The sequence below is a fragment of the Mauremys reevesii genome, linkage group 5 (assembly GCF_016161935.1).
Source record: "Mauremys reevesii isolate NIE-2019 linkage group 5, ASM1616193v1, whole genome shotgun sequence".
In the NCBI taxonomy this organism is placed as follows: Eukaryota; Metazoa; Chordata; order Testudines; family Geoemydidae; genus Mauremys; species Mauremys reevesii.
This window is the reverse complement of record NC_052627.1, coordinates 113,143,946-113,170,190: the sequence shown is the minus strand read 5'-3', so window position 1 is coordinate 113,170,190 and position 26,245 is coordinate 113,143,946. Positions and strand designations below refer to the sequence as shown.

Sequence of the window (26,245 nt, the reverse complement as noted above, 5' to 3'; positions counted from 1 at the left end):
GTTATGGATGATGGTTTGCTAGCATGGACCAGGGGAGCATTAAGGGAGCTCCTGGCTGGTTGCAAGGACTGAGTGGGGACTGAGCCTGGGCAGGGCTGCAGGAAGCCAGGGCTGGACTACTACCACTAGAAGGGTACTGAGATAGGCCCTGGTGGATTGTATACCCTGGAAGGGGTTTGTGCTGGTTAACAGGCAGACAGTGTGACTTGGCCAGAGCACTGTGTCACTGACAAACCCACCTGAGAACCACTGAAAGGAGTCACCAGAACTAAAGAACACAAACATGCCCAACTAGAAGGGGGCACTCATGAGAGGTGGGTGCCAACCCCATTACAGGCACTAATTCAGTATTACCAATCTCAAGTGTTGAAAAAGCAGGCTTCAGAACATCCAAAGCTAGCTGTTCTGTTGTCACAGTACAAGCCCCTGTGAGGTCATTGGCTCAACATCCCTGGCTAACTGTTCCTGCATCCAGGTTCAGGCCTCTGTGACATCACTAGCTCACCACTTCTAACCTGTTGGACTGATGTCATAGCACAGGTCTCTGAGAGTACTTGTTCAACAACTCTAACTGGCTGGACTTACATCAAGGTTTCTGCTCCACTTACTGGTGGGAAAGGCTTGGAGATCAGTAAACTCTTGAATCAGGCACAGTTTCTCTTACTGCTCCTGCCTCAGATTCTCCTGCCTGATTTCACCACACTCTCTCCACTTTACCAGGCAATGCAGAAACAGCAAGAGGAGTAGCTCTGGAGGAAATGAACTCCTTCAAGCTCAAGAGAAGGATTCCCTCTCTGATTTCAACAGAAATCTTCATCTTTAACTTAAACTCCAGTCCTTCATCCTTGCTCTTCTAACAGAGAATCCAGAGGGTGGTAGTCTTCAGAAACCCTTCCTTCATTACTACTGCTTCACTGGAAACAGGTGAGTATTTTAAATAAAATGACTATCTCAGGTTAGCTCTCTCTCTTTAAAAAAATAAATAAATAAATAACTTTTTTTTTTAGTGAAGACCAAGCCCCTGAGGCTAAGCATTATTTCACCCCTTCAGGATGACCCAAAAGAGATTCCTCAAGGACAGTGGGTTGTAGTAAAACAAGATTAAATACTGGGACAGAAAATCAGCTTGAAAGAAAAGAAAGTGTGCCTAACACATTTAGTCTTATACTTTGCAAAAGCTAGTCTGGATAACTATTTGGGTTATTATCCTTGTCTCTCTTCTCTGTGCTTTGCTCAGTTTGTATATCTTTCTGGCAATGTGGTACTGTTAAGGTGGCGAGGTGGGCCAATTAACTTCACAGGCTGCACCTGGAGGAGAAGCCAGGCAGATGGGAATTGATTGGAAGCAGGCTCAGCTGGACAGGAACAGGAAGAATATCATATCCCTACTCCTGAATGCATTTGGTTGTATTTGTTACTGAGCAGCTATATGTGTGTGTACAGGATTCAAGAAGAGGGAAGCCAAACTAACAATAATAAATGCCCCCTTTAGGAAGGCCTCCAAGTAGAGCCCTGTTAGCAGAGTTCCTAGTTCCCTTATCGTTCTAGGCGGTAAACTGGCTTTCTCCCTTTCCCTTAGCCATCTGGTCAGGGGAGAAGCCATTCAACCCAGTTCATAAGGCCTTTACCTCAAAGCCTTGAATCAGAGCAACCAAACTTATGGACAGCAAAATAAAGCATCTAGTGCTCAGGTCAGGCTAGTGATCTGGGGCCTGTAACAGCCAGCATTGTCCCTAGCCCCAGCATTGTTCTCTCTTGCTCAGCTTCCTTTGCCTGTTCATATAGCCCACCCTCAAGGAGGGGGCAAGGTGTTCTTTGATTCTCCCCCCCCAAGTTGTCTTGGTTGTAAGCATCAGACTATCCCTTATAGGGGTAGTACACCCCAGCACAAGATATTTAAAAATCCCTTGGGTTTGGTGTCATGTGGCTTAGTCCTTTAGCACCCAGGCACAATGGTCACTGGTACACTAGAAATACATCTAGAGAGATTAGCAGCCTGACTTTCAAAAGAGCTGAGCTTCTGCAGCTATTATTGACTTTAATGGAGGGGAGAATATCAGACATTCAGCAGCTCTGAGAATTGGGCTTTAAATGTTAGTCCAGATATGTTTGTTAGCACCACCACCCACTGCAGGGACCTCAGGAGGTCAGCTAGTCCAACCCCCTGCTCAACACAGGACTGATCCCCAAATGGCCCCCTTAAGGGTTGAACTCACAACCCTGGGTTTAGCAGGCTAATGTTCAAACCACTGAGCTATCCCCCTCTTCTGCCTGTTTGACATGCTAGTGGTTAAACTCACCTACTCTTCTTATTCTCCATCTTTTATTTCAGAACAACCCTATTTTCCACTTTATTTTGTATGTTGCAAGTACTTACACTATCATTTGAATTAAAACAACTTTCCCTTCTCTTCTGCTCAGACTGATTTAAAGCATAATTAAAGAGGTCTGAAAGGTTTGCACCTAGGAAGTTGATGCTGCTTCTGCTAAAGTGAAGATTATTTAACCCAAATAGGCTCTCATCATGGCAAATCCCAATGGGACATAACCTCCTGGCAGATTGAGCACCACCCACATCAATCTCTAGCTAGTCCTTAAAGCTGTCATCACAGAAACCATTCCAATGATCCATGAATCCAAAACCCTCCTCTCTATAATACCCTAATTAAGATTTCAAATGTGGGGCATGATTCTTCCTTGCAGCCCACATCTGCTCTGCTACCTCTCCCAACCTCTGTCCATGCAATATTCCAAACTTCTTTATGAAGCCAGAAAGTTAGACAAAATTATTTTTTCTAAAATGTGGGAGTATGAGTGGAATATCGTGGCATTTTTGAGGATCAAAATTTGATGCTAGTTGAACTATACAATTAAAATATGCCAGGTTCATGAAAACTAAGTTGTATTATATAGAAAATTTATTGAAATAAATGAAATGCTTAAATAAAATATGAACGATAAGGCCAAACATGCTAGTTTGTGCCTTAATTATGAAATGCCTATGAACTTAACTGAAGGTAGGCATATTAGCAACAATGTTGTTCAGGAAAATGGTTTTCAAATAATGGGCCATCTGGTGATTTGATAAAAGTATTTAGTTTCTCAAGGCAATCTGAGTGTATACTCCCTAGGCGCCACCGTTTATAGATTAAATTTGACTTGCATGTGGATTCAGCATTACAAATAAGAAACAGCAGCCGTTGGACATGTACACTAATGTAGTCCTTTCATCACCCAGTTACCCTTAAGCATCTCCTTTCCTATTATAATTTAGGTTAAATGCAAAGCATTAGTCCCATCAATAAAAACTAATGGTTATATTTAAAAAAAGAGGCTTATTTAAAATAAAGCAGATAAATAGCTTGCTTTTCCCCTCCCAATCTGACTGTCACATTGTATTTGGAAGCCGCAGGAAGTTTGCTGGAGGGTGGATTGCAATCTTTGACTGCTGAATGCAAGTCTATCAAAGCAGTGCCTGTTGGCACCGCTGTTAAGGGTCAGTCTGCATTTCTGGTTTTAATCCTATTTTCTAGGGGAGTTCTAACTCACCGGCTAATGCACTCTGCTTGATATTAAACTAGGGTGACCAGATGTCCCAATAAAATGGGGATCGTCCTGATATTAGGGGCTTTGTCCCCATCCCGATCAAAGTCCTGTCAGGACGTCATTTTGCCCAGATTTTTCACAGTGCTGAAGGGACCCAAGCCGTGCCACGCAGAGGGGCTTGGGCTTCGGCTCCCTCAAGGAGGCCTACTTTGTACTGTAGGGCTCCTTGAAGGCGCCTATGTGCACATTCTACTTTCAACTTTTTCAATCTTATATACACAACTATTCCCTCCCTTTCTCCCCATCCCCCCTGGATTTTTTCCCCTTTTTCCACACTTGCTATCTGGTCACCCTATATTAGACAGGCAAAGACAAACCAGGGGATGCATTTTTTCTTTATCAATTTTACATAATCATATGTTATGGCACTGGTGTGTATGAAGGCTCTATTGAGGGAAAGCGGAGTTGAAGATATGAGTAACACGTGTGCACTGCAATATCTTGTCACAGTGGGAACAGTGTAACATTAACTTCTATGTATTCTTGTCTCAGAGCAGTTAAATTAGTAACCGAATGTTCTTTAACTCTATTTCAGTTGACATGGTTCAGGTTAGGACCAGGGAATTTTTATAAGGAATCAAACATAAATGATTAAATATGCCATAGTTTAGCAAATCAAGAGAGAAACAGACATCGTGGGCAAGACCTTCAGCTAGTGTAAACCAGAGTAGGTCCACTGAAGCTAGTAGAGCTACCCTGATATACAGTCGGTGAAGACTGTTATGGTACCACTGAGTCTGAAATAGCACAGAACTGTATTAAATAACTTTCTGTTTCACAGTAGCTGAGATTTGTCTAGAAAGGAATTTATATGATACACTAAAAATAGAATATGTGCACATTTCAGCTATGAACATTAAATATGCCACTTATGCCTATTGTTGGGGTTGACCTACTGTATACTAGTACTGACTCCTGACTCACTACTCATGAACAGGGTAGAGTTTCTTCATGAAGCTAATAATGAGATTAAGTGCTGAAGGCAGGAGGCCCATGCAACATTTTTTTGCAGTGAGTCATAGTCATAGAGTTTAAGGCCAGAAGGGACCACAAGAAAACTATTCCCAGAGAGAAGTTATCAGTGGTTCATAGTCATGCTGGAAGGACATAACAAGTGGGGTCCCGCAGGAATCGGTTCTGGGTCTGGTTCTGTTCATCAATAATTTAGTGACTGGCATAGAGAGCTCACTTATAAAGTTTGCAGATGATTCCAAACTCGGAGGGGTTGCAAGCGCTTTGGAGGATAGGATTAAAATTCAAAATCTCCTGGACAAACTGGAGAAAGAGTCTGAAGTTAATAGGATGAAATTCAATAAGGACAAATAAAAAATACTCCACTTAGGAAAGAACAATCAGTTGCACACGTACAAAATGGGAAATGACTGCCGCGGAAGGAATACTGCAGAAAGGGATCTGGGGGTCGTAGTGGATCACAAGCTAAATATGAGTGTAACACTGTTGCGGGGGGAGGGGGGAAGCAAACATCATTCTGGGATGTATTAGCAGGAGTGTTGTAAGCAAGACACAAGAAGTAATTGTTCCGCTCGAATCTGAGCTAATTAGGCCTCAGCTGGAGTATTGTGTCCAGTTCTGGGTACAACATTTCAGGAAAGAGGTGGACAGATTGGAAAAAGTCCAGAGAAGAGCAAAAAAAAATGATTAAAGGTCTAGAAAACATGGCTTATGAGGGAAAATTGGGGAAAAAAATGGGTCTGTTTAGTCTGGAGAAGAGAAGAGTGAGAGGGGACATAAGTTTCCAAGTACATAAAAGGTTGTTACAAGGAGTGGGGAGAAAAATTGTTCTCCTTAACCTCTGAGGATAGGACAGAAACAATGGGCTTAAATTGCAGCAAGGGCAGTTTAGGATAGACATTAGGGAAAAACTAACTAAAAGGGTAATTAAGCACTGGAATAAATTGCCTAAGGAAGTTGTGGAATCTCCATTACTGGAGATTTTTAAGAGCAGGTTAGACAAACACCTCTCATGGTAGTCAATTATTTTTTGTCAAAGTCCAAATTTCTTGGCCAAGGTATAGTCAAGATCCAGACTCCAGAGAAAATAATAAAAGAATAACAATGATAAGCAAATAAAAAGATTATGGGGTCCATTCAAAAGCATCTGGTGGTCCAGCTTTGACATGAAGTCTGCCTATTGACTGCCCCAGTCTAGATAATACACCTCTACCCCGATATAATGCGGTCCTCCAGAGCCAAAAAATCTTACCGTGCTATAGGTGAGACCATGTTATACTGAACTTGTTTTGGCCTCCCTGCTCCTTGTCCCCTAAACACCCCCCTCCAGGTACCCCCGTCCCTAATCACCCCCAGGACCGCACCCTCTACCCAACCACCCTGTCCCCTGGCTGTCCCGACCCCTATCCACACACCCCCACCCCCTTACAGGCACTCACCGGCAGCGGCAGGAAGCAGAGCAGCCCGGCCCCAGCCCACTCCACTCTGCCAGCTCCCAGCCACGGTGCTCCGCTTCCCGCCGCCGATAAGAGCGGGGGGGGTTGGGGAGAGGACGCTCCCCGTACTCACCTGTGGCAGGAAGCGGAGCACCACAGCTGGGAGTTGGCGGAATGGAGCGGGCTGGGGCCGGGCTGCTCCGCTTCCGCTGCTGCCGCTGAGTGCGGAGACATTGGGGAAAGGATGCCCCCTGCACTTACCTGTGGCAGGAAGCAGTGACGCAGCCCCAGCCCGCTCCACTTTCCTTGCCCCGGCCCCAGCCATGTCACCGGGGTGGCAGGGGGGTGGAGGTTGGGGAAAGGTCCCGCACTCACCAGCAGCAAGAAGGAGAGCAGCCCGGCCCTAGCCTGCTCCACTCTGCCAGCTCCCAGCCATGGCGTTCTGCTTCCTGCCACAGGTGAGTACAGTGGGCGTCCTTTCCCCAACCTCCCTGCACTCACCAGCAGCGGCGGAAACAGAGCAGCCCAGCCCCAGCCCACTCCACTCTGCCAGCTGCAGTGCTCCGCTTCCCACCACAGGTGAGTATGGAGGGCATCCTTTCCCCAACCTCCCCATACTCACCAGCAGCGGCGGAAACAGAGCAGCCCAGCCCCAGCCCACTCCACTCTGCCAGCTGCAGTGCTCCGCTTCCCACCACAGGTGAGTACGGAGGGCATCCTTTCCCCAACCTTCCCACACTCACCAGCAGTGGCGGAAGTGGAGCAGCCTGGCCCCAGCCCGCTCCACTCTGCCACAGGGCCGCCCAGAGGATTCCGGGGGCCCGGGGTCTTCGGCGGCGGGGGGCCCTTCCGTTCCGGGACCCGCCGCCGAAGTGCCCCGAAGACCCGCTGCCGAATTACCGGCGAAGACCGGGCTGCACGTCAGCGGCGGGTCCCGCGTCGGTGGTAATTCGCCAGTGGGGGGGTCCTTCCTCCCCGGAGTGGAAGGACCCCCCGCCGGCGGAGACCGGGAGCGAAGAAGCTCCTGCGCCCTCTTGCCCCGCCCCCTCTGGGCGGCCCTGACCCTATCCACCCCCCCCAGAACACCCACAATCCAAACCCCCCCATTCCCTGCCCCCTGACCGCTCCCCCAACCTCTGCCCTGACTGTCTCCAGGGCTCCCTGCCCTTTAGCCAACCCCCCCGGCCCCAGCCTCTTACCCCCAGCTCCCTCCTCACGCGCAGCCTCAGCGCCTCGGCTGAACAGCCGCAGCGTGTCCCCGGTGGGGCCTGAGCTCCGTCCCGCTCAGAGCCGCGTGGTGAGGGGGCGGGGCTGGGAGCTCCGGGCCCAGCGGAGGGAGCAGAGCTCAGGCCGGAGCTCCCAGCCCCGCCCCGAGCTCCCAGCCCCGCCCCCTCCCCACGCGGCGCGGGGCGGGGCGGGGCTCAGGGGCCCCGGCTGAGACACGCCGCTTGATGTGCTAAGGCTCCAGGAGCGGGACGGAGGCGGGAGCCTCCGCTGTTCTCTTGGGGGCCCCTGCGGAGCCCGGGGCCCGGGGCAAATTGCCCCCTTTGCCCCCCCCCCCCTCTGGGCGGCCCTGCTCTGCCAGCTCCCAGCCATGGCGCTCCGTTTCCCGCCACAGGTGAGTACGGGAGGCGTCCTTTCCCCAACCTCCTCACACTTACCGGCGGCAGGAAGCGGAGCGCCCTGGCTGGGAGCTGACACGCTGATCCGCTGGAGCGCTGCTTTACGGTGTTGTATGCGAACCTGTGTTATATCAGGTCATGTTATATTGGGGTAGAAGTGTACTTAGTCCTGCCATGAATGCAGCAGACTGGACAAGATGAGCTCTCGAGGTCCCTTCCAGTCCTATGATTCTAAGATCATCTAGTTCCTGACCTCCTGTATATCACAGGCCACTAAATGCCCCTCACAGCAAGCACAACCACCAGAACTAGACCAAAGCAGTACAGCACTCAGTAGATTAAACAATACAAACTTTCAAAAAAGGGCTTTTGCAATATAAAGGCTTCCTCCTTCCAGATACGAGTCTAACACATAAAATTTCCAAGAGTCACCAAAACTGAAAAGGACAAATACCCATGATTATTGGTTATACAGTCTTCTGCCCAATGTCACAGTGCAAGTCAATGCAGCAGAATCCCTGTCCCCACTTATAGGGCAAGATGGAACTGTAAATTAGTCATAGTAAATGGGTTGACTCTAGTCATGTACATTAGTTTAAGCATACTTGCCTCTGTTCTATTAGGCAAAATAGATTGTAGACAAAAACACATATCAGGTCTGATCAGTGTGGACGAAGTATAGACTGTTCACATGTTTCCACTCACTGTTCTTTTTCATGCTGGAAGAGCCATTCAGAGCAAACCACCTCTGACTCAAGAGATTGGCAATGTTCTTGGTGTTGGATATCTTCAGTTGTAATAGCTGTGGAGTGTAAATTGAAAGACTGGCAAATAAAACTGCCAATCTTAGTGGCTGTATATGCCTTTGGGGTGAGGACCGTGTCTTCTACATAATGAACAGCTCCAAGCACATCAAGAGAGCTCAACAAATAGCTTCTCATCCTCACCTTCAAGGCTCTCACAGCTCTCCCAAGTTGCACCATCTCTCTTCCAGCTTCCCTATGATCTGTTGATCCACCTCCCCTGATGCTCCCTCGGCCTCCTTGTCCCTCAAAAGGCACCATATTTTCTTATGCCATCTCCATGCTTGGAAGATACCCTCCACCCCCATCTCTAGACCATGAAACATCACCTCCTTCAAATCTCTCCTCAAAACCCACAACTGCCAGTTGTGGGTTTTGAGGAGAGATTTGAAGGAGAAGAGGAAAGAGGAGCTGAGTTGTCCCCAGCTTTCATCCCACTCTCCTCCCATTTCAGCCAGCTGTCAAAGGGGGAACTGACACACTACATCTGTAGCAATAAGTATATCTGACCTTTCACTGTTGCAATAATCCTTGCCACCCCACCCCTCTTCCAAACACTCTCACCTTTTTTTTGTTGTTGCCATGTTTGACCTAGCTTAGATGGATAGGGGTCTGTCACTCTTTTTTAACTAGAAGAAGAGCTCTGTGTGGCTCAAAAGCTTCTCTCTCACTGACAGAAGCTGGTCGAATAAAATATATTACCTCATCTACCATGTCCCACTTTTTTAAGGGTCATACATAATTATGGTGCTGGATACATAAAAAAAATAATTCTTCATAAACAATTAAGTTAAAGTTCCTGTTAAATGGTTTCACCATAGCATTCACAGTACATTAATATCAGGCAAAAAAGAAAATCAGACATGGAGTACTGAGTATTAAAGCAGGTTTTGACCTAATTGATAAAAGAAACTATAGTTAAACTCAGAAATACTGGAAAATACTTATTCGATTATCCCAGATTCTTAGTATATGGAATGTGTCTGAAGCTGAGAAGCAGCTTGTTGGAACCCCCTGCATTATTGGAAAATATAGGCCCACAGCTGACAGGTGCTAATCTCCTTGCAGCAATCGGCTGAAAATATGGTATTTTTGGAAACAATGGGTCTAGTTCAAATCCTCACAGGACAGAGCATAATATTAGCAAGAAAATCTGACCCACTGGGGGGCATGTTCTGGCTTCCTGAACTAGCCATGGGGTGGAAGAAGGCACAGCCTGTTCATTTGCGTGGTGGTGTCAGGGTTATGGCCCCACTTCCCCTCCCCGTCTCCGTTAAGGCAATGCTCACGCTGGAGAGCACACAAAGGCAGTAGCACTGCCCTGCCCTGAGTACAGGGACTGTGATGGTGCTTGGCTCTTGGGTGGGGCAAATGAGGAGGAAAAGAACACTGTGTCCCAGGCCTCTCCCCTTATACCAGTGTCACGTCTGGCCCTTTATATTTCCTTGATGAAATCATATGGCTGCATAGAGTTATTGTTCCTGTGAAGTCAAGAAGTTTTTACATGGAAAAATTCCTAGCTTGGAGCAAGACGCAGAACTAGCTCAATGATCAACCTATGAGAGGAGGAAGCTATTGAAAATTATATTCCCATATGTTATGACCATTGGTGGCTTTTACTGGGCAGTATCTGGTTCTAGACCTGATTGTGTGTCTCTTTCCTTACATCCATCTAAGATATTGACGTGGTGCCCGTTACTATAATACCTGAACACCTTTCAATCTTTAATTGTTGTATGCAGTGTTTTTGTAGCCATGTCGCTCCTAGGAATTTAGGCCTGGGTTACACTGGGGGCGGTGGGGGGGTGGGGGTTCAAACTAAGATACACAGCTGAAATCAAAGTATCTTAGTTCAACTTACCTGGCTGTCTTCACGGCGATGAGTCGACCGCCATGGCTCCCCCGTCGACTCCACTTACTCCTCCTGCTGAGGTGGAGTACAGGCGTCGATTCGGGGATCGATTTATCGTGTCTAGATGAGACACGATAAATCGATCCCCGATACATCGAACACTACCCGCCGATCCGGCGGGTAGTAGAGACACGTACCCTTAGAGAGACAAGGTGGGTGAGGCAATATCTTTTATTGGACCAACTTCTGGTGCTGAGAGACGAGCTTATACAGAGCTGAAGAATAGCTCTGTGAAAGCTTGTATCTCTCACTAGTAGAAATTGGTCCAATAAAAGATATTGCTTCACCCACCATGGCTCTCTCAATCTTTAACGTATTTATTATCCTCCTAGCACTCCTGGGAGGGCAGAGAGACAAAACCTCTTGCCCTAAGTCAGATTGCAAGTCAGTGGCATAACAGGGAAAAGAATCTGAGGCTATCCCACTGTGCAACTGGCCACAGGGTGCTTTGGGAAGGGTTTGCCATGGGGCAGATACAGAGTCACATGATGCACGCAGGTTTCTCAATCCCATTCTTCTACGGGCATCCTATTAGATTGCCAGAAGCTTTTCAACTGAAGTGGAGGATGGGGAGCAGAGTGCATGACAGGCGGCGTGTGGGGGCATGAGAAGAAACAGACAGAGTGTATGTTGGGGGGCACAGGCACTGGCTTCCTCCAAGCCTGGGGGGAAGGTGTGATCAACCACCTGCTCTGCCCCAGGTCCATCCTGCTCCCACCCACCCCCTTCCCCAAGTCCCCACCCCCTCCCCACCTTTTCCCACCCAGTTCTGCTCCCTTCCCTGAGCACGCCCTGTCCCCACTCCTCCCCCTTACTCCCAGAGCCTCCTGCACACCATGAAACAGCTGACTGTGGCAGGAGGGAGGTGCTGGGAGGGAGAGGAGGAGTTGATCAGCAAGGCTGCCAGCGGGCAGGAGGTGCTGGAGAGGGGGCAGCTGGCTGCCAGTGGGTGCCAAGCACCCCCTAATTTTTTTTCTGTGGGTGCTCCAACCGTGGAGCACTCACGGAGTCAGCGCCTATGGTTGTGGGAGAGTGAGTGTGTCAGCATGTTGTCTCTAAGTTCAGGCAGCCGCTGGAAGCAACCAGTCCTGAGGGACGGGGACACCTCTGACATCAGCCCCTGCCTCTCTCCCTGGCTCTGCACAGCACTGCAGTCTCTCTCTCTCACACACACACACACACACACTGCCTGCCTGCCTCTGTGTTCATAGTGGGGAAGAGAGCAACATTCCAGTTAATGATTTGCTCTTTGTTGCCAGCAGCAGGCTCAGCTGTCAGAACGTCCTGGAGTTTGAAAGGGGAGGGGCACATGCCTGCAGGGCAGAGAGAGATCAAAACAGTTAGCAGAGCCTGGGCATTGTGGAATACTGGGGGAGAGCAGTTATCTCGACATAATGAATGGCAGCATCTGCACTGATGCTTTGTCGCTTTAACTTTGCCGTGAAGAACTTTATGCCTCTTGTCGAGGTGGTTTTATTTTGTTGGCAAAAACAGCGGAGTTTTGCCACCAAAAGTAGCTTTGTAGTGCGTACACCTCCACTGTTGCCTTTTGCCGACAAACCTGTGTAATGTAGACAAGTACGCTGTCTCCCAAATCCCAGGCAAGCATTCCAACCCCTAGGCCACCCTTCCTCTCCTTAAGTGTTGAAATTATTTACAGCGGATACACTTAAGCCGGAATGTACTTTGACCTGTAAATATTATAAAAATAATTTTTACAGTGCACTCCATTTAAGTTAATATTGTCAATGCATGATACTTTCATGACAGAAGAGTCGCACAGTCCCAATCAAGCCCCATTACCCCATGTGATCCTCTGATTAATTGCATACGGTACAGCCTAAAGGATCGTTTCCTTTATCTGCATGCCAAATTCAGGTCCAGCTATTGCTCTGATTTTTAGATTAATCCTGAGATTTTTTCCATTAATCTATTTTTGTTTACACTGAAAAAATCAGCTGTCTGTCTATCTGTAGGAAAAAATCTCACCGATACAGTATATACACACATTTTTATGACATGAAAACCATCCCCATAATGGTGAGAAGACTGTGCAAAACTTTAGGTTGAACCAAGTGAGGGTTCAGTTGTCTAATGCTCTAAAGGAGTGTTCATCAGAGACTCTCATAGACATCAGTGGGAGTTTGATGGGGTCCTTAGGTAGGGTGACCAGATGTCCTGATTTTATAGGGACAGTCCCAATTTTGGGGTCTTTTTCTTATATAGGCTTCTATTACCTTCCACCCCCTGTCCAGATTTTTCACACTTGCTGTCTGGTCACCCTACCCTTAGGTGGCTAAGTTTTGGAAACTACTATATGCTCCATTTTCAGGGTATAGTCCTATGATTATGTCACTACATAGTGTGAGTGTATATATATGCATATAAACTGTGAGTGTTTTATATACACAAAACATACACCACTCCAAGTACAAGGCTGTACAATAGTCACACAAGGATAATTTTATATACATAAAATTTATGTGGAGTAAACTGTGGCTATGAAGATAACATGTAAACTTCTTTCTCTCTTTTAGTACAGTATATAACAATTACTGTTAGGGGTTTTTAAAAAGACATTTGCAACTGCATGAAACTTTTTAATTTTATTAAGACTTCAGAAAAAGATGAGACCCAGCAGCCTGTAGACAGAGGTAAGTCCTACAAAAACGTGGTTACCCACATTCTAAAAGCCAGCTAACAGCTGTCTGACCATTGGATATGGCTATTTGCATGGTTAACAATTGGATGTCTATCTACTATTTGAATGGCCTGCAACAAGCTGTTTGTTTGGAGACTATTCATAATGGCACAGTCAAAAGTCGCCTGAAAGGCATACTCGTTTCCATTTCTGTTCTTTACCCCTCCAAAATTGGCAATTTATTACATCAAAAAATAGCAGTCACCCCAGAAAAGAACAAAATTGACACAGTTCCCTTTTGATCTTTTAGTTTTGAATAGGCACTCACCAATGAACTTCCCAATGAATATTCAGTGGATGCAAAGAAGTCGTCCGGCATTTTTATAAATAGAGAATTTACTCTAAATATTTAATAAAAGGATTCCAGTTGGTTCTTTAAATGTTATGGAACCCAATTACAAATATTTTTATAAGAGGCAGAGAGAGAAAATCTCTCTTTATGCATTTATTACATTTTCACTATTTCCATGGGGTTTTGACATTTCTATACTTATGGGCAGGTTATTCCATAACTGCCTTCTGCAGAGTTTCTTGCACTTTCCTCTGAAGCTGCTGGTACTGGCCACTGTTAGAAATGGGACTGGACTCTAGATGGACCACAGGCTTGCTCCCCATGGCAATTCCTAAATTCCACTGAGTATCTATATTATGATTCAGAAGCTTACAGTACAAGGAAGTTTCCTATTCCTGCAAAAAGACAATGATCCCTACAGAACTATATTCACTTCAGACTATATGCAGTACCATCGGAATAGTTGTAATACGATATAGTAGTCTTTGTTTCCACTTCAAAGTCATTTGAAAGAAGTGTTCAAAAATGTTTGAATGCTGTGGAATACTTAGCATGGTATGACACCAAGCTTTTGCTTGAGACAGACCAATAGAAGAACTATCTGAGTTTTCAAATGTGCACAATTCAGTTTTACTAGATTGTAAGTCTTCTAGGATGTGGTTCCTACTGAAATCAAAGTGAGAAGTAGGCACTCAGATACTCTGGTGATTAGCACAGTATAAAAACCTATGTAGGACAGAATAGTTGTTGCTGGCATAGCAGCATGTGGTGTGAAAGATGCCACATTAACTATAATTGGAGCAAGTGCTTTTGTCCATGGTTCTGTCAACTCATATTTGTGCAGTAAAATAAGTTTTATATACTATTACTCATTGCCATTGTTATGTTATCTTTTTTGGCAATGGCAAAATACGAGGAATTTTGAACCCTCATTTTCCCCTGTATTTTCCAGGTAACATCAGTGGTTTGTGAAGTCTTTTTTTCACTGATCTTGGGATGACATGTTCATCCTTTTCTCCCACGTTGACCACAGTTGTTCTATATTTTTGCTTCACTGACTAGATTACCGTGCTGCCTTCTGAACACATTATGTTCTTGAAAATCTTGGAAGCTCCAGCTAGTGCTCAATGCAGTGGTCTAGTTGCTTAGTAGGACTGGAGAAAAGGAAAACGTAATATCAGTGTTCCAAAGATAACTATTAATTTGTACTCGGAAGTGATGAAGAAACTAAAATGTTGACTTTTTTCCTCTCTAGAGACTTACATGACTTAGGACCTAACTACCTTAGAAACCAACTCTTTCCCTGTGTGCACTGCTGCAACAGTAGAGATCAAATGAGATCCTGGCTAACAGTCTTTAGAGTCATGTCTGGGGCTGAGGGCAGAATATGCTCAGAGTCCTCAGCTATGGAATTTCCATCCCCATTTAGTCCAGTGGAGCCTAAGGGTTTGTGTACCGCACAAAAGTTGCACTTCTGTATCTATATCTGTATAGTTAAAGTGCCACAACAGTGCTAGTGTGGATTCAGTTATATTGATATTGCTTTTTTGCCCCCAAAAAATAGGAATTGAACCAGGAACTTTCAGAGCCAAAAGCATGAGAGGCTAGAGCTAAAAAGCCAAGCTTTTGTAGCTGGGTTTGTAACAACACACACTGACTATGGACTGGCACAGAAGGGGACCTGTAACACCCACTCACCAGTGGGTTACACATATACTGGAATAGCTTTTTCCCATCTAGCAAATGGGAATAGATTATTTAATGTACCAATACAACAGTGTCCACGCTAGGGATTGTACCAGTATAACAATAGTGGCACAAAATCATACCTCTAGCAAACATAGTTATATTGATGGGGAAAATGTCTTGTGTAGACCAGACCCCAGTCTGCACACCTTCAAGGCATAGCCCATTTCTTCATGCTTTCATCATGCTTTGTTTTAGGACTGCTCAAGGTAATGGATTAAGAACATTATGCTTGTCTTTGTTTTTTTTCTGTCAGAAGTAGCTGTAAATTCAAGGAGTCCATCTTGTTGCTGCCACTTGGTGGCATATCAAATTTTATTTCATGGTGTTTCAATGTCTAGCTACATTTAGAGGCTTAGGTGGGGACACATTTTCATAAATTGAATCAAAATTGAAATAAGCATGTACGTTTTTTCTGCCCATAGTCTATTAATTTAGAACCTTAAACAGTTTAAACATGCAAAAGCTTTGTAATTCACCTATAAATGTTCAGACTGCCTTTTGCTGTTCGGGTGCTCAGTGGTGGTCCTACAAGACCCTAAAGGAAGAAAACATGGCACTGTTATGTTTACAGCTACAGTAAGTCATGGATCAGTCTAGTAGCAATTTCAGAATCCCCATTTAATTCCTCTGCTGAATCACATTTCATTTGGCTAGCTAAATAAGATATATTAAGTAGTATTAATGGTCCACAAAAAGGTCCACTCTTGTAGCAAAACTCCATAATGAGGCGTTTTGCTCGTGTAAGACCTACAGAATGAGGTCCAGAACAAAGGTGTTTTTGATATAAAGAGGTGAGTAATAACAGCAATGCTTGACTATTTTTCCCCCCCAAAAAAAACCTCAGCTCTCATTCTGGCACTCAAATTAAGTGGCCAAGTTTTCAAAAGTTCACAATGAGGTTAATACTTTGGAAAATCTGGACACTTCACCCAGGTGCTTGAATCAGGGCTGAGCTCTATTAAAAAAAAATCAAGTCCCTCCTCTAAGTTCTAAGCACTTTTGAAAATCTGTCCTGTTATACTTAACATTTTAAAATAGCACTTTAGTGCAATGTTCCACCGTTAAATAATGTATCAGCCAAAGACAGGGTAATTCCAGTCATTCAAAACACAGTATTTTCCATGTTAATATGAAGTAAAAGGACAAAATTAAGAGAGGCTAAATGGATTTTCAAGCTTCTTTAAAAGAAATTACAAACAATTCAATTTAAAATTGTAAAGAGATTAGCTGAAAATTAAAAGGATGTTTTAATGTACAGTTTTTCATTTGTTTCTAGACTGAATCTAGCTCACATTTTCCTAAGGTTTTTTCTTACTATCCACAAAAAATATGTTTAATACTAAATTAGGTAGAACTAGGAAGCAAACCTGTCTAAAGCCTGTTTGCACATTAATCAAATAGTTCTAAATCAGTTCATCTTTAAAAAGTTGCTTATCTATTTGCCATATAAATGAAAATGATATACTTTAAATCTGAGAGGCTATTTAATTTGTACTCTAATTCTCACAAACTGAGTTCTAGGTTTTATGTTTATAAATTAACAGACCTGTTTCAGGATTCATTCTCTGTTTTTGTTTTTGTTTTTTTTGTTTGTTTGTTTTTTGGTGGCTTCCCTGCGAATTACTTTCTCCTTGCTCATGGCGCTGAAGCACTGATCCTGCTCCCATTGAAACAGATAGTAAAACTCCCAATGACTTAACAGGGAGTAGGATCAGAACCCAATGGCTGAGAACCTGTAGCTCCCATTGACATCAGTTAGAGTTTTGGGTAGAGAACAAGATACAAGATTGCTCGTGGATATCATCATTATGATGCCAATGCTTGGAGCAGAAAGGACAGTGGCCCAAAAGATTTGGAAAGACCAGGCATGTCTTAGGGCTTGGCTACACTTGCAGCTGTGCAGCGCTGGGAGTTAAAGCTGTCTTCGTACAGCTGTGTAGGGAAAGCGCTGGAGTGTGGCCACACTGAAAGCTACCAGCGCTGCAGTGTGGCCCACATTTGCAGCATTTGCAGAGGTGTTGGGAGCGGTGCATTATGGGCAGCTATCCCAGCGTTCAAGTGGCTGCAACGTGCTTTTCAAAAGAGGGAGGTGGGGTGGAGTGTGACAGGGAGCTTGCGGGGGAGAGAGAGAGAGTGGATTTTTGGAGCCGACACTGTCAGCTCCCTGCCTTCCAAATTCCGACCACTTCCCCGACCCCTCATTCACTCTTAAATGCAAATAGCCTTCAGACCAGATAAGCAGCTGCTCCAAGGGACTCCCTCTCCCCCTCCCCCGCCATGCTGTTTCTCTCCTCAAGCAAACACTAGCTGTGGACATTCATCCCCGTGCCTGCCTCATTCACAGCAAACAGTAGCTGTGTTTGTTTTTTAGATAAGCAGCTCCGGGAGCCCCGAGTTCACAACAAAACAAAGAGAGTTCTTTAGTTAAAAGCATTATGGGGAAATTCCGGAGGTCAGTTACAGCGTAGTAAGATTAATCACTGTTTACACTGGCACTCCAGCGCTGCAGCACCAGCGCTGCAGTCGTTATTCCCCAGGCAGAGGTGGAATACAGCCAGCGCTGTAGCCAGGGAGATACAGCGCTGTATGTGCCTTGCCATAGGCGGCAGGTTTGTATAATTTTTGGTGGGGCCCAAAATGGTGGTGCCCCCCCGCTCCCGCCCTGTAAGCCGATATAAAATGAAGCTACAACGCGTCAGCGCCACAAGATTACAAGGGTCAATTAAAAGTGGAAAGTCAGAAGCAGCACTTGCCTACTTCAATATACAGTATTATATTTTGTTGCATCTGTTGTGATGAAGTGGGAATGTTCTTAATATTTTCTCTGAATACTGTGTGGGTGCCTCAGTTTCCCCTGCAAGATGCCAACTGAAGGTGTTGGGGACAAAGAGATCAGGTGGCCTCCTTGTCCAGAAGAGACACAGAGGCCAGAGGAGGGAGTGTCAGTTTGGAGCTGGCTGGGGAAATTGGGAGAGACCCAGAACTTGGTTCTGGGCTCCCCACCCCCCAAGATGGACCTGACAGAGGGGTTCTGTTTTCTGTACCAACAAGCTCTGTTTAAACTGTGTTCCCGTCATCTAATAAACCTTCTGTTTTACTGTCTGGCTGAGAGTCACATCTGACTGCAGAGTTGAGGTGCAGCGACCTCTGGTTGCCCCAGGACCAGCCTGGGCAGACTCACTTTGGAAAGTGCATGACGTGGAAGGGCATGCTGAATGCTCCGAGGTCAGACCCAGGAAGGTGTAAGCTTCTTGCCCTGGAGACAGTATGCTCCGAGAGAGGAGGCTCCCCCAGAGTCCTGACTGGCTTTGTATGGAGATGTTCCAAAGCATCACAGCATCCCCTTCCACACCGTGCACTTCCCAGAAGTCCGCACAGGCACTGACACTCCCTCCTCCGGCCTTTGTCTCTTTTCCAGGCATTAGGAGGCCACCTGATCTCTCTGTTCTCCAACACCTTCAGTTGGCACCTTGCAGGAAACTGATTTGGGAGAAATGAAGTAAAGCTGCCCAAACCGAGCTTGAGCACTCCTGAATTTTGAGATGTTCAAATCTGGAAGGCAGGTGCTGGGGGTGGGAGAGGGCTGTGGGCTCCATGGGGGAGCATGGCAGCAACTGTCTGGAGCTGCATGGAGCCAGATACGCTGGTCTGAGTGGCACAGTAAGCAGTTTGGGGGTTGGAGAAGAGGTAGGGAGTTCCGGGGGGCAGTCAAGGGACAAGGAGCAGGGGGAGTTGGATGGGGCAGAGGTTCAATGGGGCTTTCCGGGGACAGGCAGCAATTGTATTGGCATGGGAGTCTAAGAGGTTTATCAGGGGACAGGTAGGGGGTGCGGTCCTGGGGGGGGAAGTTGGGTGGGGTCTCAGGAGGGGGCAGTTGGGGACAAGGAGAAGGGAGGCTTAGATAGGGGCTGAGGTCCCAAGGGGCAGTTAGGGGCAGGGGTCTCGGGAGGGGGTAATTGGGGAACAAGGACCAGTGGGGCTTAGATAGGGGGTGGAGGTTCTGGGGGGCAGTTGGGGCAGGGGTCTGGGGAGGGGGCAATCAGCGGACAGAGGCTGGGATTCAAAGGGCTCTGGGCTGCTGGCAGCCGCGGGGATCCCAGAGCCCTTTAAATCCCAGCCCCGGCTGGGAGTCAGAGGACTCTGGGCTGCCTGCAACCGCAGGGAGCCCAGAGCCTTTTAAATCCCAGCCGGGGCCGGGAATCAGAGGGCTCTGGGCTGCCTGCAACCGCGGGGAGCGCAGAGCCTTTTAAATCCCAGCCGGGGCCGGGAATCAGAGGGCTCTGGGCTTCCCACTGCGGCGGGGAGCCCAGAGCCCTTTAAATCTCAGCCGCGGCTGGGATTTAAAGGGCTCTGGGCTGCCTGCACCCGCGGGGAGCACAGAACTTTTAAAATCCCAGCCGCGGCCGGGAATCAGAGGGCTCTGGGCTCCCCGCCGCAGCAGGCAGCCCAGAGCCCTCTGATTCCCGGCCGCGGCTGGGATTTAAAGGGCTCTGGGCTGCCTGCACCCGCGGGGAGCGCAGAGCCTTTTAAATCCCAGCCGCGGCTGGGATTTAAAGGGCTCTGGGCTGCCTGCAAACGCGGGGAGCCCAGAGCCTTTTAAATCCCAGCCGCGGCCGGGAATCAGAGGGCTCTGGGCTTCCCGCTGCAGCAGGCAGCCCAGAGCCCTCGGATTCCCGGCCAGCCGCTGGGATTTAAAAGGCTCTGGGCTGCCTGCAAACGCGGGAGCCCAGAGCCTTTAAATCCCAGCCGCGGCCGGGAATCTGAGGGCTCTGTGCTACCCGCTGCAGCAGGCAGCCCAGAGCCCTCTGATTCCCGGCCGCGGCTGGGATTTAAAGGGCTCTGGGCTGCCTGCAACCACGGGGAGCCCAGAGCCTTTTAAATCCCAGCCGCGGCCGGGAATCAGAGGGCTCTGGGCTTCCCGCTGCAGCAGGCAGCCCAGAGCCCTCTGATTCCCGGCCGTGGCTGGGATTTAAAGGGCTCTGGGCTGCCTGCCAACGCGGGAGCCCAGAGCTTTTAAATCCCAGCCGCGCCGGGAATCAGAGGGCTCTGGGCTTCCCGCTGCAGCAGGCAGCCCAGAGCCCTCTGATTCCCGGCCGCGCTGGGATTTAAAGGGCTCTGGGCTGCCTGCAACCACGGGAGCCCAGAGCCTTTTAAATCCCAGCCGCGGCCGGGAATCAGAGGGCTCTGGGCTTCCCGCTGCAGCAGGCAGCCCAGAGCCCTCTGATTCCCGGCCGCGGCTGGGATTTAAAGGGCTCTGGGCAGCCCTGGCGGCAGCGGCGGGGGGGCGCTCTAAGCAGGGGAGAAAAAACATTGGTGGGGCAGAGCCCCTGCTTGGGATTTATTCATGGGGCTAAAGCCCCAGAGCCCCATATAAGTCGGCGCCTATGTGCCTTGCAAGTGTGGACGGTGAGTGAGTTGCAGCGCTGTAAAGCCACCACCAGCGCTGTAACTCTCCAGTGTAGCCAAGACCTTAGGGTAAGTGAAATAAATTGCTGCTTGAGTGTTGTGGGGATTGAACCTCTAGGTGTTTAATCAGAAAGTGAGCTGGAATTTGGACCAGGAAATAACACACCTTTGCTCCTAGCGGAATGGGAGGATTTGTAGATATCAGGAAGCAGCAGATTTCGTGAGAAGGCTATCAAGGGAAAAGTAACCAGTACCACTGGGGAACAGATGCAGTCTCTCAAACCCAAACCATTCCGAGCTTTATAAATCAAAACCATCTTTAAATTTCATCCAAAAGTCAATCTAGAGTTGTTGCCTTAAGTGGGTTGTGCCAGACTGGGGTTTTGACATAGCTTGTTGTAGAGAAAATAAGTGACCCACATTGCTCTTTTAGACATCTTGTACCTTGAAAAGCTTTGATCTCAAGGAGTAAAGACACTGTTACATTTTGGAGTAGGATGACTATAAAAGGGGTTTGTTCCAAATGGAAACAGACGTTTTGGCACATAGACCTGCTTTTCTTTATACATCTGCAGTAAGCCCTAGTCTCTTCCCTGCTATGCAAAAAAGCCTGTGATAGATTTGTCACAGAATGAATGCATACAGTAAGGCATTTCTTTGAGAAACTATGTGTAAAATACCTGTAATTTACTACAGAAAAACACATCCACTTTTGGTGCACAGCTGGGTAATTTTACCCACTATTTCCAAATGTCAAAATTCAGTCCATGGCCAGTCTTTCACTTAGATCAAACAGTGCAAGTAGGCCTCTTTTTTACTGATGTGGATAACAATTTAGCCACAGTATTAAAAGACTATTCCACGGAGAGGGTAATGTGATATATTAAGATCACAAGAAAACAGTATACAACTTGTGTTAAACTGTCTAGACTTACTAATACTATGATGGATAGTCATGAAACCATTGAAGAGGTCCCAAAAGAATAAAATCCTACATCACCTATTTTTTCCCAAGAATCAAAATTATACAGAGGTTGAAAATAATAATGCTTTAAAAATACAAAATAACCCAACCTATTGTGTGAGGAAAACCTTGTCTTGAAGTTTCCAGATGTATATGGTACATCCTTTATATATTACAGTGCTTCATGCAATATAAAAAAAAATTAACGTGGACAGCTTTTTAATCCTACTGCAACACCCTCCGACCCCCAAAGTGCTTTGTGCCAACTAAAAATTACTGGAGCAGACACACTTCAGTCATGCCCTTTTCAGCACCCAACATGCACCCTACACCAGACGCTAGGAAGGGAGTGATGAAAAGCCAGCTATGGCATCTTTGTTGCCAAGGTCCACAAAGGGTCTTAGGCATTGCAAACCTCACTGTTGAAAATGCCTACATTTTAGGGTATGTCTACACTTGAGCTGGGAGCATGCTTCCCAGCCCAGGTAGACAGACACACAGTAGCTCTGCTCTAGCTAGCGCAGTAAAAATAGCAATGTGTATGTTATGGCACAGGTGGTGGCTCAGGCTACTCACCTGAGTACAAGCCCACATGATCCCTTTGGTCCAAGCTCGGGTGGCTAGTCCATGCCACCATATTTGCCATCTGTCTATCCAGGCTGGGAGGCTTACTCCCAACTGCAGCAGAGAGAGACCCTTAGATGCATGCCTAGGAAATCACTGCAACAAGAATGGGATCCACAAAGCCTGAGTTAGGCACATAGAGTCCCTATACAATGCCTGCAAAGACAGAAATGCCTAAGAATGGGATCCACAAAAGCCAACAAACTAATCAGGGATCTGCCTAAACTAGCCAATGGGAGATGGTGAGAAAAGGGGCATATTATCCTAAGTCCGTCCCCCCTCAGGAATTTCAATGCCTAAATCCATGATACAGGGAGACACCTAACTCTGCTGGTGACCCACTGTCAGGAACCCCTTTCCTTGAGTCTGATGGCTTAGGTGCCCAAGTCATTTTTTGCAAGAATTAAACAGGTGCCTAACTCCACACAAAACTGGAGCCATGTTGATATGCCGCTAAGGCTTCCCTTATACCTTTTATCCCAGAGGTTAGAACACTCACCCAGAATGTGAGATACCTTGAATTCAATCCCCCACACTCTGCCTGAATTGGAGAAAGGATCTGAAGAGGGGCTCTGCCACCTCCCAGAGGAGTTCCCTCTCCACAGGATTATGGGATATTCTAATGTTGCTGACCTTCAGTTTCTCCTGTTGAAGCCATTCCACGGTATATAAATAGTCATTGGAGCAGGGGTTCTAGATTCTAGATCTCTTACCTCCCACGTGGGTAGTCCAACCACCAGGCTGTAGAGTCATTCATTCTCATGTTCCCTCTTTGGCTCAAGGACTATTTAAGTATTTATCCAAAGTGGAATGGCTTCAACAGGAAAAAGTGAGGAAAACCCACATTAGTATATCCTATTGCTCAGTGGTCAGGGCACTCTCCTGAGATTGTAGGAGACCACTGGCCAAATCCTTGCTCCTCCTTGCACTGAGAGGAGAACTGAACCCAGGCCTCCCACATCCCAGGTAAGTGTTCTAGTCACTCGGATAAAATATATTAGGGAGGCAGCAGCCTTCGCTGGCCAGGTTTTGAACAGGGCCCAATGCAATAAGGGCATATTCAGAGCATGCCTACCACATTGGGTCATGCAGGCAAGATGGGAGCAGGAGTGCCTATCTTCCCTGTGCTCGTGGATTGCACTGGGGCTTAGTTGTGAGATAGGCATTCAGGCTCATAGAGCAAGGCAGCAGAGCGCATGCCCAGAGGCAGGAATTTAGGCATCCTAGGGAACTTTTACACCAAAAAATGTAGGCACTGTGTGAGTTTAGGCACCTGCCAGGTTAGGCAGCAGCCGACTGAGGGATTTGTGGGTTGCAATGGCACCTAAAATTGGGACTTAAGCACCTAAATTGGGGATTTAGGAGTCTACATATCTGTGAGTATCTGGTTTATGCTACCAGAAGATTCCCCATACACAGAAGGAATCTTCAGCTGATGCTTAAGCTAGCAGTATGGACTCTTGACATGACTAGTATAATAAAAAGATTCCCCAATGAAGCTCAGGATTTAGCCTTAAATAGCTGAGAGACTTCACTTACATTAATGAAAGTCTTGTCATACTGCAAAGAATCAGGGCACATACCCAGACTTCCATTCAAAAGTATTTTTTGTCAAAGCCAGGTCATCTGTCACCTACAAATTACACTTTATTATGGAGTGACTGTAATAACACTGTAGTTACACTGCAATTCCTATGTAATTACTTTATGGTTATGCTTTTTGATGCATGTAATTTAATTACCAATAATTCCTATAACCAAAAGGCTAATTGCTGTGTGTATACACTGCATGTACTTGGTTTATAAACATGAAAAAGGGGGTCATTAGTAATATTTACTTTGTAGCTGGATTAAAGTTATATGAATTAGTTGCCAGCAGTCAAAGCATAATTGCACTGTAAATGCAAGGCAACTACAAGGCCATTGGTCACTCTGTTAAAAAGTATAACCAGTGTTCCATTATTCATTTATATTAATTATGTTATGAAAAATATCCTCATTTCTAATTACTCTGTTCTTCTTGCCCTATTCAGCAATATTGCTCTACAATGTTTAACTTTGACTTCCCAATTCACTACCATGAAAGGAGACCTGTGATGTAACAAATATGGAATAGTGGGATCACCAAATGAACCAAACTGGACTTATTCACATAATTCATGCTACATAAGGAAGGTTCAAAATGAATGAATATACGTACGTATATGCAACTTCCATTGGCCTCTACTGGTTGTGTGTGCATAAAGACATAAATAGTTATTGGGTCAGAAAGAGAGTGAGTGATTCTTTAAGCCTAGTGATTAGAGCAATCTCCTATGAAACTCAGGTTCTAGTCCTGCCTCTAATGAATTTCGATTATTAAACTAATGTCATACAAAATGGAACAGTCTCACAAGGAGAGAGTGAGCAAGGATACCCTATACCTAGTGGGTAGGGCACTTACATGGGAGAGCTGGCTTCAAGTCAAATCCGATAGAGTGGTATTTGAAGCTGGGTCTCCAACAGCCTGGGTGAGGGTTCTAACCACTGGGTGAAAGGGGACCAGGACATCATCACCATCACTTTTTAAAGAAAGGGCTGATGTGGCTTAGGAATCACAGCTGTGAATCCAAACAGAGAAGTGCTTAGCTCTCTTTAAGGGGTGCGATCTAAGCCCTGCCTCTCTCCTTGGCATTTCTTATTGGCTAGTTTAGGTGGCCCCCAATTCTGCTTGCTGACTTCTACAAAGACCATTGTAGGCACCTAACTCTCCCTGTGCATTGTATAGGAAGCCTGGATACCTAACTTAGGGCTGTGATTCTGCTAGACAGCAGGGCGCATAAAAGTTAAGTATTGGAACTCTGAGCCTAAGTCCCCTTTGTGCATCTAGCCCAAAGTGAATTAATCAAAGTCGCACAGGAAGTCTGTGGCAGAGCAAGGAATTGTACCTTGGTCTTCCAAGTTCCAGGCTAGTGCCCTAACCATTGGATAATCCTGTCTCTCAATTTCTTGTTCCAAACCACAGATGTAGTAATGGGGGTGACATTTCTAAAGAAATGCTGCACAATGAGATTGGGTATCTCAAGACCTGAGTATAAACAAATGTCCTTGCTGAAATGGGGAAAGAAAACCACTTGATTGTATCCTTTTGGCTTTATAACATTACAACCAAAATTAAAAACAACTTACATTTGCTTTCTCCCAGCATGTAAAGCATCCTTACTCTCTGCCTTCAAATCCCTCCTGAAAACCCACAGCTCTTGGCACTGACACACTATCTCTCTTTTTCCATTTCTTTTGTCTTTCATTTTGCACGCCTGGTGATGGTGAATTCTGACTGGATGCTGCTGCAGTGTCATTCATTCTAGATGTAATTCCAGGAACATATAATGACATGGCAGTTTGGCAGATCCAGCTGTGTAAATATTCTGTATTCCTCTGGGTAGTAGAAGTGGTTGGTCCCATATTCATAAAAAAAAATAGTCTTTGTTTGTTCCTGTCTGGTCTCCACCCATCCTTGCCTGCTGCATGACTACTCTCTTTGGTGTGATGTCACAATTCCACCACTCTAAATATTTCACTGAACAGGTGACTTGTCTCTGATGTCACAATTCCTCTGTTCATCATGAGTTGTTCCTAAAACAAAAGCAGAGGGAAAGGAGAGCCAACACCAGTAGCACAGGTCCACCAACCAGGGATTCCCCCCAGGTACCAGTGAGCTTTAAATATCACAGAAGTGCTCATATTTTGATTGTCATGTCAGAATCACACACTTTTCATCGTCATTTGAAGAAGATTGGCAAGATGTAATGTTCAAAGAGATTGGTTTTGGACACTGTATAAAATAATACTCTCTGTATCTTATTTGAGTAGACAAGGCTTGGCAATTCATGGCCATCAGATTGATGAAGGGAATTTTATTGAATTACTGAAGCTTCACAGCAATGACAATGAGACCCTGGGAAGCTAGCTGAAGAGAAAACAAGATTACACAAGTCCAACAATTCAGAATGAAATCATCAGTCTAATGAGCCATGAAGTTATCCACACTATTGTAAAGGAAATTAATTGTGGTTCACAATGCCATTCTGTCATAGCTGATGGAGCTCAGGATTACATAGATATGGCATGCAGTAAGAAAGTGTTAGTCCCCACCATGTAAGCCCTGGCATGCCGCAT

The 26,245-nt window shown here is 46.3% G+C and overlaps 2 long non-coding RNA genes across 15 annotated transcripts in view; one reads left to right on the top strand and one right to left on the bottom strand.

Annotated features, from left to right (window-relative positions):
* Positions 1-335: 335 nt before the first annotated feature.
* LOC120405505 overlaps positions 336-26,245 on the top strand; it is a 92,543-nt gene continuing 66,633 nt past the window's right edge. For 3 of the 13 annotated variants that reach the window (XR_005598614.1, XR_005598613.1, XR_005598612.1), the window contains exons 1-2: positions 337-924; positions 24,121-24,283. This is a non-coding gene — a long non-coding RNA (uncharacterized LOC120405505). Of the gene's footprint in view, positions 925-14,599; positions 14,791-24,120; positions 24,284-26,245 lie in introns of all 13 variants that reach the window. The other 10 variants (XR_005598608.1, XR_005598611.1, XR_005598605.1 and 7 more) reach the window with 6 other exon arrangements.
* LOC120405506 lies at positions 12,921-25,952 on the bottom strand. 2 transcript variants are annotated; one of them, XR_005598618.1, is made up of 3 exons: positions 25,256-25,952; positions 15,570-15,628; positions 12,921-14,498 (listed from the first exon to the last, which is right to left on the bottom strand). It is a non-coding gene; the product is annotated as an uncharacterized LOC120405506 (long non-coding RNA). The 2 variants fall into 2 exon arrangements; XR_005598617.1 differs by lacking the exon at positions 12,921-14,498 and having other exon boundaries at positions 15,375-15,628; positions 25,256-25,949.